Source organism: Manis javanica, chromosome 14, assembly GCF_040802235.1.
Source record: "Manis javanica isolate MJ-LG chromosome 14, MJ_LKY, whole genome shotgun sequence".
NCBI classification, from domain to species: domain Eukaryota; kingdom Metazoa; phylum Chordata; class Mammalia; order Pholidota; family Manidae; genus Manis; species Manis javanica.
In genome coordinates, this window is record NC_133169.1 from 69,115,264 (window position 1) to 69,127,738 (window position 12,475).

The 12,475-nt window shown below is 34.9% G+C and overlaps 1 pseudogene; it reads left to right on the forward strand.

The window, feature by feature from the left end:
• The first annotated feature begins 1,898 nt into the window (after positions 1–1,898).
• Positions 1,899–2,838, forward strand: LOC140846061 (olfactory receptor 6P1-like; annotated as a pseudogene).
• Positions 2,839–12,475: the final 9,637 nt, after the last annotated feature.

Sequence of the window (12,475 nt, forward strand, 5' to 3'; positions counted from 1 at the left end):
AAGATGTAGAAGATCTCAAAGCTGTCTGGGTTAGTCTTGTCTGGATCAAATTTTTTTGCCTTTTCATGTTGATAGGAGCAGTGGTATGCTATTGACTTGTCTGTCAGCTGGGAGAGGTAAGACTCTTTCCACTTGCTACTGGCCTTTCTTTACTGGGGCAACTGCAACCCTAGTGGCTTGTGTTGGGCAACTGCATGTAGACTAGGTCTCTGTATCTTGCCCGGCCAGTATGGAGGAAGCTCCCTTGCTGTGGGTGTAGCCAGCCTCAGGCAGTTGCACTGCTATGGTGGGGCCCCGGAGGGGTAATGGACGGGGGGCTGTTTGGCTGTTTACCTCCGTGAGGAGTCTCAGAGCTGTTGCCCAGGGGGTTAGTGTGCCTGGAGTTCCCTGGAATTTCCAGCTGTTGTACTGTGACCCGGGATGCTTCCGTCCAGCTGTGGGGTCCCTGTCCCTTTAAGACTTTCAAAAATCACTAGCTTTTCTTTGTTCAGGGGCGCCGGCTGTAGGACCTACTCACAGTTCTTACTGTCCTGCTTCCCTAGTTTCCAGCACCCCACGCATGCACTGTACGTCTGGGCTCTGGTGCGGATGGCTGGGGCTGGTTGTTTAGCAGTCCTGGGCTCCCTCACCCTCCCTGCTCCGACTCCTCTCCTCCCACTGGGAGCTGGGGGTGAGGGGTGCTCAGGTCCTGCCTGGCTGCAGCTTGTATATTACCCCTTTCACCAGGCGCTGGGTTCTTGCAGGTGTGGATGTAGTCTGGCTGTTGTCCTGTGTCTTCTGGTCTCTCTTTTAGGGATAGTTGTATTTGTTGTATTTTCAAAAATATATATATATGTTTTGGGAGGGGATTCCCACTGTCCTACTCACGCCACCATCTTGGCTCCCTGCCTCATGTGGATTATTTGGAACTAAAGAACATGTATACATTACATTCATTGGAAAACTGTTTCTCTACAAAAAGGATTTCTGTATTTTTTTTATTTTAGAAAGAACACTTAAGTATAGTTATAAAATCTGTATCATACATTTAAAAATTCATAAATGGATATATCTCATATTAAATGTTCCTTCATAATAGCCAAGCCATAGAAAAAAAAATGTATGTCTTTTGAACATACAATAGAATTTTGACTTTAAAGTTATTTGTTTGACTATTCCCAACCAGTGTAGAAAAATTGGTGGTTGAACTGATTCTGAAACAAAACAAGCCAAGAATAGAATTTAGAAAAATATTTATGAAAAAATCATTTTTGTATAGATGTTGAATCTTACTTTCTGCATTGTTTATTGGTGATGGCATTTCCTCCAGTTCCTGTCTTGCACCCAGCCCTGAGAGATGACGTGGGATAGGGGCCATAATGTCCATACTGCAGCAACACCTTGGGTTCTTAAGGCAATAGGTGTGGCCCAGGAGCTCCATCTGAGATCCAGCCATGGTCACTGGCCTTTGATATGCATGGTGCTGATTTCTTCACCATTTAAAATGTCTGAAATGGGACATACTTGCTGATGGAACAATGTCATGTTCTTGCAACGGCCACTAATTTTATGAATTAATTTGCACTGTAGTATTCTAAAATGCCCCACCTGAGTACAATGTGCCCCACCATATAAAATGATGTAACTGAGGGAAAATAATGTCTTTCCTTAGTATCTTCATTGGTAAAATATTCATCTTGGTCAAGTATTTACTATTAACCTTCAAAATTAATTTTTTAATTAAATAACCTATTCCATGTAAAAATGTTTATAAAGACACCAATTATGCTTTTGGAAGCTATTAATTTTAATATGTTTAGAGGTCCTTTATTATCATGAAGTGAATGAATATTAAAATATCCCATTCTTGCTCATCCATCATCTGGGCTTTGTTGGTTCCAGATCAGAGAGGATGAGCTATGGAGGTGACAGTGACCAAGTTGATTTTTCTTGGGTCTCCTGGTGTTCTCTACCTGCAACTCACATTGTTTGTGATGTTCCTCACTGTGTATCTGCTGTCCCTCGTGGCAAACACCCTCATCATATTCACTGTTGTGATGGAGCCCACACTCCAGATGCCCATGTCCATTTTCTTAGGAAATTTGTCCTTCCTGTAGATCTGGTACACCACAGTCACAGTACCCAAACTGCTGGCCACCTGCCTGTTACAGGGTGTTACTATCTGTGTGTCTGGCTGCATAACCCAGTACTATTTCTTTTTCTCCATGGGAGCTACTGAGTGCATCCTCCTGGTAGTGATGGCCTGTGACCGGTACCTGGGCATCTGCAACCCTCTAAGATACTCACTGCTCATGAGGATCCCAGTGTGCCTGCAGTTCTCCACTGGATCTTGGATTGGGGGCTTCATCATCTCTCTTGTGTCTACCATACTCATTTTCCATTTAAACTTTTGAGGTCCACAGAAGATCAACCATTTCTTTTGTGACTCAGATCCCATTTTTAAACTCTTTTGCTCAGACACATTCTAGGGGGAGGCCTTCGGCTACACATGTAGGTCTGTTGTGATTCTCAGTTCTTTTCTTCTCACCATGTCCTCCTATGAACACATTGTGGTAAAAATAACCAGACTGTCTTCCTTGGAGGCTCGAAGAAAGCTTTCTTCACTTGTGCCTCCAACCTCACTGTGATCACCATCTACTATGGCACCATCATCTTTGCCAATGTCTGCCTCCAGCCAAGTACAACTTTACCATTGGTAAAGTGGTCTCCGTGTTCTACTGCATGGTCATGCCATTGGTAAATCCTCTCATATACACCCTGACAACCAAAGATGTGAAGATAGCTTTCATCTAAGTTGTAGGACAAAAGAGGTTCTTCTTGGTCAGAAACATAACATAAGACTTTAGGAACTAACTCTGTGAAGCAATTTAGAATGGATTCTCATACCACATTTGGAAATAGTAAGTATTGAAAATTATATTATGTAATTGATACCACCTGATATGGATGTCCCTCAGAACTTTACATATTTGCATTGAATTATACTAAAATAGATATTTTACAATGTATAATTTTGTTTTTAAGGATCTTTTCATACAACACATAGTGATAAAATGATAGCATAAGATTATTTATTGCCCACAAGGTATTCCCAATCAGAAAATGGGCTGGTTCAATCCCATATAGTATTTCAATTAAATGTTTTCATAATTTACAACTCAATAGTTGCCCTAGGCCAAAAATTGAGACTGTTAAATGGAACAGTTTTAGGCCATGTGGTACAAGGGCTCTTACAATAGTATCTCTCTGTGCCTCAAAATAATTCACTCAATAAACGTTTACTGAACACATATGAGCCAGGTATTGCTCTTAATTATGGATGTTAATTTAATTATGAATATTGACAGAACTGGGACTTTTTTAGAAAACACAGATATTTAACATTTTTCTCAATAGTAGGAATAATAAGGAAAATGATAAATAAGATTTTATGTTTTTGATTTTGTTTATTTTTATCTTATGTTGTTTTTGAAAAGTATGGCTAGGTGTTTGTCTACTTTGCCTATCTTTGCAAAGAACCAGCTCTTCATTTCACTGATTATTTTTCTATTGTTTTCTTATTTTCCATTTTATTTATTTATGGCATGATATTTATTATGTCCCTCCCTCTACTAACTTTGTTCGTTTTTTTTTTTTTTCAGTTCCTTTAGTTTTGAGGTCATATTATTTATTTGGGATTATTCTGGTTTTTAGAGTTAGGCCTATATTACTGTTTTTCCATCTTAGAACCATTTTTGCTGCATATCCCATACTAAACTATTTTTTTTCTGTTTTCATTTGTCTCCAGGTATTGCTTTATTTTCTCTTTGATTTGTTCATTGATTATTTTGAAGCATGTTGTTTAGTCTTCATATATATATATTTCATGTAATTAGTTTTGGTTTTCTTCATGAAATTAGTTTAATCTTTCATAGCATTGTAATGAAAAGATGCTTAATACAGTTTTAATCTTGAGTTTATTGTGCTTTTTTGTGTCCTAATATGTGATCTGTTTTTGAGGATGTTCCATATGAACTTGAGAGGAGTGTGAACTCTGCTGCTTTGGGATGGAATATTCTTTATATGTCTATTAAACCCATCGATAGTAATGTGGCATTCAGTGTCACTGTTCATTTAGTTTCTTTCTGAAAGTTCTTTCCATTGATATAAATGGGGTGTTACAATCCTCTGTTATTTTTGTTTTGTTGTTTATTTTTCACTATAGGTCTGTTAGTATTTGTTTTGATATTTAGCTGATCCTTTATTGGGGTGCAGAGATACTTATATTTGTCATATATTCTTCTTGGACTGATCTGTTTATAATTTTATGTCTCTTTTTACGTCCTGTTCATTTTGTTGTTTTGAAACCCATTTTTCATGATATAAGTAATGCTACTCCTTTTTTTCTCTCCTCTATTTGTATGGGATATCTTTCTTCATCCCTTCACTTTCAGTCTATGTATATCTTTATGTTGATATTAATATCTTTTACTAGCATATAAATGGGTCTTGTTTCTTTATCTTTTTTGATTGGTGCATTTAGTCCATTCACATTTAACATAATTACTGATAGGTATGTATTTATGGCACTTTGTTAATTATTTTTGGTTGTTTTTGTAATTCCTGTCTCTGCCTCTCTTCTTTGTGTTATATTTGCATTCTTCCTCTGTTACATGCTTCCCTTGTGATTTGATGATTTTTTGTGTTTTGCTTGGATTCCTTTCTTCTCATTTTTTGTTTATCTATTATAGGCTTTAGGTTTGTGGTTACCATATGATTCATAGACAGTTTATTAAATATATAACAGTCTATAATAAGTTGGTAGTCGCTTGATTTCAAACATACTCCAAACATAGTACTTTTTTATTCTTATTCCTCCTCCACAGTTTATGTATATGTTATATCCTGCATTTTTTTTATTTCATTATAGTTGCTTTTCCTACTTTTGTGTTTTGAACTTCATACTTGTTTTGTAAGTAATTGGTATACTACTTTTACTGTAAGTTTGTTTTCATCGATGAAAAATATTTTGACAAAATATTTCCATCTAAAGTTCCTTTAACATATCCTGTAAGGCTGTTTTAATAGTAATGAATTCTTTTAACCTCTGTTTATCTGGGAAACTTTTAATCTCTCCTTCAGTTCTAAATGACAGCCTTGCTGGGTAGAGCATACTTGGTTGTAGATTTTTTCCTTTCAGTAGTTTGAATAGTTCATACCACACCCTTCTGGTTTGTAAACTTTCTGCTAATAAATCTGATAGCTTTATGAAGTTCCCCTTGTGAGTAACTGTCTTCCTTTCTCCTGAGGCTTTTAAGATTCTCTCTTTATCTTCAATCTTTGCCATTTCAGGTACTGTTCTTCTTTGTGTTGTCTTCCTGATGTTCATTGTATTAAGGGCTCTCTGCATTCTAGGACCAGGATGCCTATTTTATTCCCCGGACTGTGGAAGTTTTCAGCTATTATTTATTCCAATAGATTTTCTATCCCTTTGTCTCTCTCTTCTCCTTCTGGGAGAAGGATATTTAATATCCTCCTGGGGAAAATATAGTTTCATTTGAAATTGTTGCAGAGCTTTCTTAGCATCTTCTCATTTTTAAATATTGTTATTTCCACTGTTCCTTAGCTTGGTTACTCTGCACTTGCCAATTTCTACCTCACTGATGCTTTCCTCAGCTGCTGCTGTCTGCTATTCATTCCCTCTAGTGTATTTTTCATTACAGTTATTGCATTTTTTATCTCTGAATGGGTCTTTTTCATATTTTCTATCTCATTGAAATTTTCATTGGGATCCTCAATTCTTGTCCCTATTCAGCTTCATATCCCTATGGCTGCTAATTTTAATTCTTTATCAAGAAGATTGTTTATCTTTGTTGCACTTACATGTGTCTATCTTGTCTTTTGTTTGAGACATATTCCACTATGGCCTAATTTTGTCTAGGTTTTTTTTCTTCCTTTGTGTCAGATAGATCAGCAATGCTGCCTGGTGTTGGACATAGTGTCTGTGTATAGTAGGTGGCCTGTGGTGCCCAGAAACTCAAATGCTCTGCTAGACAGAGACAAGTTTTCTGCTGTGGTTGATTGGTGGCCAGGAGAGTCTGCCATTGGAGGTCTGTGGATGGGGCTTGCCTTTCAACTTCTCTGCCAGTAATGGTGGATCCACAACTAGCCTCTTCTTGTTCTTTGTCTGAAGTGAGGGATTTATTGTGGGAATGCCTGTTATTAATGACAGACCTCTGCTGGGCCTAGAGTTGTAGGTGCGGCAGGTCTCCAGGGGAAAGCTGGAGATGAACCAGAGGGGCAGGTGTAGAATATCAGAACTGGTTTCTGAAAACATCTGTCCGTTGGTCTGAGGGCAGCTGGGAATGTGTTCCTCTCTCTAGAGATTGCTCCCTCAGACCCTGCCACTGTAACACACTTCCAACATCTAGCACATCTTTCAGGTTGCCGCCTCTGTTTTGGGTCCCAGCACGACTGACAGAGCACACTGGTCCTCCACAAGTGAGAGGAGCCTTGCTCTCCCTCCCAGAGCTCCCGCTCTCCCTGACATCTGGTCCTGCTGATCATCAAGCCCCAATTCAATGTGTAACCTTCTTCCTGGAGCTTATCTCCAGGGCCATGTATGTCACATTCCTGATTGGTTAAGCCTCTTTATTCCATTTCTCACCCTCCTGATTGTCGACTTTTATAAGGGGATGGCTTGGGTCGCAAATGATAATGGCTACGCCCCCTTACCCTTCTCAGTGCGGTCTTCCCTTCCTTGCCAGTTACAGATGGTTTATTATGATGTCTGCAGGTCATTTTCAGGGTTATAGTCAATATAGTTTCTTCCTTGGTGTACAGGTATAACAGGCGATTGAGTTGACCTCAATTCCACCATTTTTCTCCAAGTCTGATTTACTTTTAAAAAATTGTTGTGCCCTATTTAAACGAATAGATTTCCATAAATATTTCACAAGAAGCTTATCAATTTAACACACACACAAAAAAAATGTTCTGGAGTTTTGAGTCTTCTGAATATGAACATGGCATATTTTACCATTTATCTGACCTTCTTTAATTTATTTTAGCAATATTTTGTAAGGTATTCCTCATGCTTTTTAAAAATTATCCTTTACATTTAATATTTTATTGTTATTAAAACTATTTTCCAAATATCAGTTTCTACTTTTTGTTGTTTGAATGTAAAAATACTTTTGATTTTGTATAATGACCTTGTAATCTGTGATTTGTATAAATTAATTTGCTGCTTCTAGTAAATTTTTAAAACATAGTCTGTGTGATTTCACATATACACAATAATTTACAAATAAAGTTTTCTTCATTCTCTCAACTCAATATGCTGACTTTTACCTGTGCCTTCATCATTCATCTTGCCTTATTGTGAGGGTCTCTAGTGGAAATACTGAGTTTGGACGTACCTTGTGCCTATTCTTGAAAGAAGGATTTCAGTTTTCCACTATTAGCTAAGATGTTAGGTACAGGGTTTTTTTTTTTTAACAGAAGCTCTTTAAAGGAATATCAAAACCTCTTTCTGTTATAGTTTGCTGACAGTGTTTTTGCTGTGACTGTTGTTATTGAAAATCAAAACATTGCTGAAATTTTCATATCCTATAATGCTTCTTTCTATTGAGACATTCTTATCATTTTTAACACTTATTTTCGTATGGAAAGTAGCATTGTCTGTTTTCAAATGTTAAACCAGCTTCACATTTCTTGAATATATTAAATCTGGTCATGTTGTATTATCTTTGAATACTTTGGAGTATTTGATATGCTCCAAAGAGTGTCCATGAGAGTATTATTTCTTCACAAAAGTTATTAAAGAAGGGTTCTATATTATTTATTTTTGATAAATTCACATGACAGTCTGCTCAATAAAATGATTTGGAAGGATATTTTATTATTCAGTGTATTTCCAAAATATGACTGATCAGGTTTGATATTTCTTATAGAGGAAATTGTCATGATTTGTGTCTGTTAAGATACTTGTAAATGTCACTTATGTTGTTGCAATTATTGGCAGAGCATACTGTAATATTTTTATCTTTTTACTGCCTGATATATCTTCCTTAATTCCTGATACTGAAAGTGGTTTTTTTTTCTTGATTAGCTAGGAAAGAGACTTCCATATTTTGATTTTAATATTTTTAGTACCAATTTTTTATTTCATTGACATTCTCTATGTTTCTCCTTTGTATTTCATTGATTTCTGTTCTTATAATTATTTCTTTATATTACCCTACTTTGCCTTGATCTGTCCATATTTCTCTAGTTCCTAAAGTAGAAGATTCATCTTATAAATTTCATTTCCCTGTGTCAGCATTTAAAACTGTATTTCTCTTTTGATAATACATTTGACAAAAAGCACAAAATATTTATTATGTGTCTGTCATTTCTTCATCTTTATTCATTTTTAAATTTTTCAAAATATTTGAAAATTTTTCGACATACATTTCTCTTATGATCTCTGATTTGATTCAATTATACCACAGAAAATGCACCACAGGTTGTCATTTGCACTTACTGAATGTTTGTTTTGGCTTATACGTATTGAAAAAAAACACTGAAAAAATAATGTTTATGAATGTAAACTGGTTAAATATAGAGGATTCCTTATTTCAAGTCTTTAATTTTTTTCTTCTAACCATACTTATGACTGAGATTTCAGTGTCACAATACTTAAACTATATATTTTTCTATTTTTTCTTATTTTTTCAGATTGTTTCATAGCATAAGTAGTTTAACATTAATTTATTTTTAATTGGTGATCACTTCAGAATATCTTAATAAGTGTATTTAAAAATTAACTTTATCACCTGTAACTTTTTATTGGTTATAAAACAAGGGGCACCCCTCTTAAAAACTTTCACAGGGGTAACATACAAGTTAAGCAGAAAAACAAAAATTAAAATTATATGACACTATGTTCAGTAACACTGACAAAACAATCAAACCAGCCATTAATTAAACAAAGACAAAGTATGTGTTGTAATATCTAAAAATGAAACACTGGTGTAACTTTTAAAAATAAGCCATCATTATTGATTATATTAACTGTTGAAGAAACAAAAATATACAAAAATTTATGGAGTTTATAAAGTATAAAATTCAATTCTAAAGAGAGAAAACATTAGAAGTTAAAAACTAAAATCTTACAATCACATATTTAAAGCTACAAAAAACCTAAAGTGTGATGTCAGCAAGGTGGCAGATTAAGCATCTCCAAGAGCTTTTTTCCTTTAAGAAATACTGAAAATTGAGCAGAAACTCTCAGATCAAATGTGATCATAACTCCAGAAAAATGTCCAGCATTTCCCAGTAACCTAAGAAATGCTGAAACTAAAAGAAAGGCAACTTACACAGAGTAGGATTATGTATGTTATTTTAAAATTCCCTTATCCCAGCCTCCTCCATGGTACAGTGGTGAATTATTAAATCACCAACAGTCCAAAGTGGTAACAGACCACATTCCCAATAGGTACCCTAATCACTGGTTCGGGAAGGAACAGAGCAGCTCCAACTCACATATTATCTGTGTGTGTGTGTGTACTCAAACCAGCATGGGAACTATCTGAAAGTGTACCATAAGGGGCTTACCTGTTTTGTCTAACATGGAATGCAGACTGGAAGACTGGTAAATGTTACTCAAAAATATTGCAATGAACACTGACAGACCATAGAAAACCAGGAAAATATTACTGGTAAAACAGAATTAACTACTGAAGGCTCAGGCAAGAAAGCTCTGGAAATTCATTGGAAATCTTGGACATTCACAAATAGTCATGCATACAGGGCACTATAGAAATCCATATGAATGGTCATGGCAACATGTGTGGAGAAAAGATTGGAGAAGATGTAAAGCTTTTAACATAGGCTGGTACCAGTGAGCAGTGCAATGCTGGCCCGGAGTGGAGGATGTGTCCAATAGAAAGCCAGTGTGCATAGACCAGCAGTGTGCAGCTGTGTGTTTTGCTTTTCTTCTCTTTTTCTCTTCTTCCTGGAATTTAACAGAATGTCTGTTAAAATATGTGCTAAAGTATATTACAGGGCAGTATATACAAAAAAGAAAGTATATTACAGGGCAGACTTCAGTGACTTCACACAGGGAAAATTCTTTAAAAATAGATTGGAATGGTTCCTAAAAAAATGAACTATTAGAGACTTCAACAATTTTTTTTAAATAAGCCATTTTTGAGGGAAGTTGGGAGAATATGACTTCCAGAGTTACCACATCATAACAAGAAAATGCCCAATAGTCATATAAACACAGACATACACACACACAAACCTAGGAACTATACAAAAATAATAGGAAATTATGTCCAAAGGAATAAAATAAGTAACAAATATCATTGCTGATGAAGCTCAGTATTTAAAACGACTGAAGAGAGATTTACAACAGAGGCAAAAATATGCTCAACTTGCTAAAAGAAGCTCTAGACCAAAAATAAAGAAAAACAGGAAAAATGATGTGTTAACAAAATATTATTAATGAAATTATTTAAAGTATGGAAATGAACCAAACAAAATTCTATAGCTGAAAAACACAATCAGTGAAAACTTTAGTAGGAAAGTTTAACAATAGATATGAGCAGAGAAATAAAAGAGCAAACAAACTTGAATATACAACCATTGAAATTACTGAATCTCATGACAAGAAAGAAAAATAAATGAAGAAAAATGACTAGAGCCTAAGGATACTCTGCCATCAAGGCGGCAGTACACAGAGTGCAAGGTTCTAAGAAGAAAAGAGAATGTGACAATGTTTTAATGAATATTGCACAAAATTCCCTATATTTGATGAAAGACACAAATTTACTCATGAAGCTTAAATAATTTTGAATAGGAAAAACTTAAAGAGATTGACAACTGAGATTACAAGAAAGGGGTTGGAGGCTAAAACAGAGACCCCAGGACAAAGGCTGATTCTAGAAGCAGCCAGTACCACACGGATCCTCACAGACCGGGGACCCTCTGTGGACTGCAGTCAGTTGCTCATCAGAAAGCAAGACAGACTGGATGGAAGGTGGATGATATTTTCAAAATGCTGAAGGAAAAAAAATCCTGTCAAACTAGAATTTTATATCCAGTAACACTGTTCTTTAAACATGAGGAGAAAATAAGCCATTCACAGAAAAATAAAACATGAGAGATGTCACTTGTTGGCTTGCCCTATAAGAAATGCTAAAGTGAATAATTCCAACTGAAATGAAAGGAAACTAGAGAATAAATCAATGCCCTGTGAATAAATTTAAGATTTGATAGTGTTAAATATTTGGGAAAAATGTAAATTCAGAATTATTGTTTCTTTAGAGAGTAATTGCATTGTAATTTTCTATATAATTTCAAAAACAAATGCTAAATTAATGTCAATGGCCTTACAACTTAAAAAGATGTAATTTGCAACAGCAATAACACAGAAACAGAGCATATAAACAGCTTTATGTTATTGAAATTAAGTTCTCATAAGTTCAAATTTGATTGCTGTAAATTTATAATGGGAAAAATAAACTTCAATGTAACAGTAAATATGTATTAAAATATACAAAAAAGGATATAGCAAAGGAAAATAAAACAATTCATTACAAAGGCAAATAGAAATGGAATCAGTGTTGGAGGATATAAAAAGTAAAAAAGACATACAAAAAGAATAGCAATTGTCAGGCCTAAGTCCTTTATCAATAATCACTAAAAGTGTAAGTAGTAAACTAATCAAATGTCAAAATAAGTAGAATAAGTGAAACAATGTGATCCTGTTATGGGTCGTCCATTGGATACTTGTTTTAGATACAATTGACTGAAAATGAAAGGACAGAAAAATATATTTAATGCAAATGGTAACCAACATGGAGTTAGGTTTACTAAACTAACCTTGGAAAAAATAAGCTTATAAGACAAAAACGTTTAAAAAGTGCAAAACATATCTATGTTTTGATAGAGTATTAATTCATGAAGATGTAGCAATTATATAAATATTTGCACTACACGACAGAACCCCAAAACGTATAATGCAACTTTTGCCAGAATTGAGAAATAGTTTTATAGTATATTTGGTAAATTCAATATTTCATTTTCAATAATATATAGAACATCTAACCATAAAAAAATTAGAGGGCTTGTATAACACAATAAAACAGATACCTTATAAACATATATAGTGCAGTCTAGCAACAGTGATATAATTCATATTCTTCTCTAGTTCACATGGAATATTCCCTAGGAAAACTATGTGGTAAACACAAAACAAGCCTCGATATATTGAAAATTTTCTGGTACTACATTAATACTTTCTCCAGCGACAAAGGAATGAAGATGGAAATTAAAAACAGAAGGAAAATAGAAAATACACAAATACATGGAAATTTAACAACACATTCTAAAAAACCATGTTGTTAAAAAAAAAAAAGAAACACAAGGGAAATTATGAGATATTTAGGGGTGAATAAATGAAAACAGAGCATCTCAAAACTTACAGGGCACAGTGAAGGCAGTC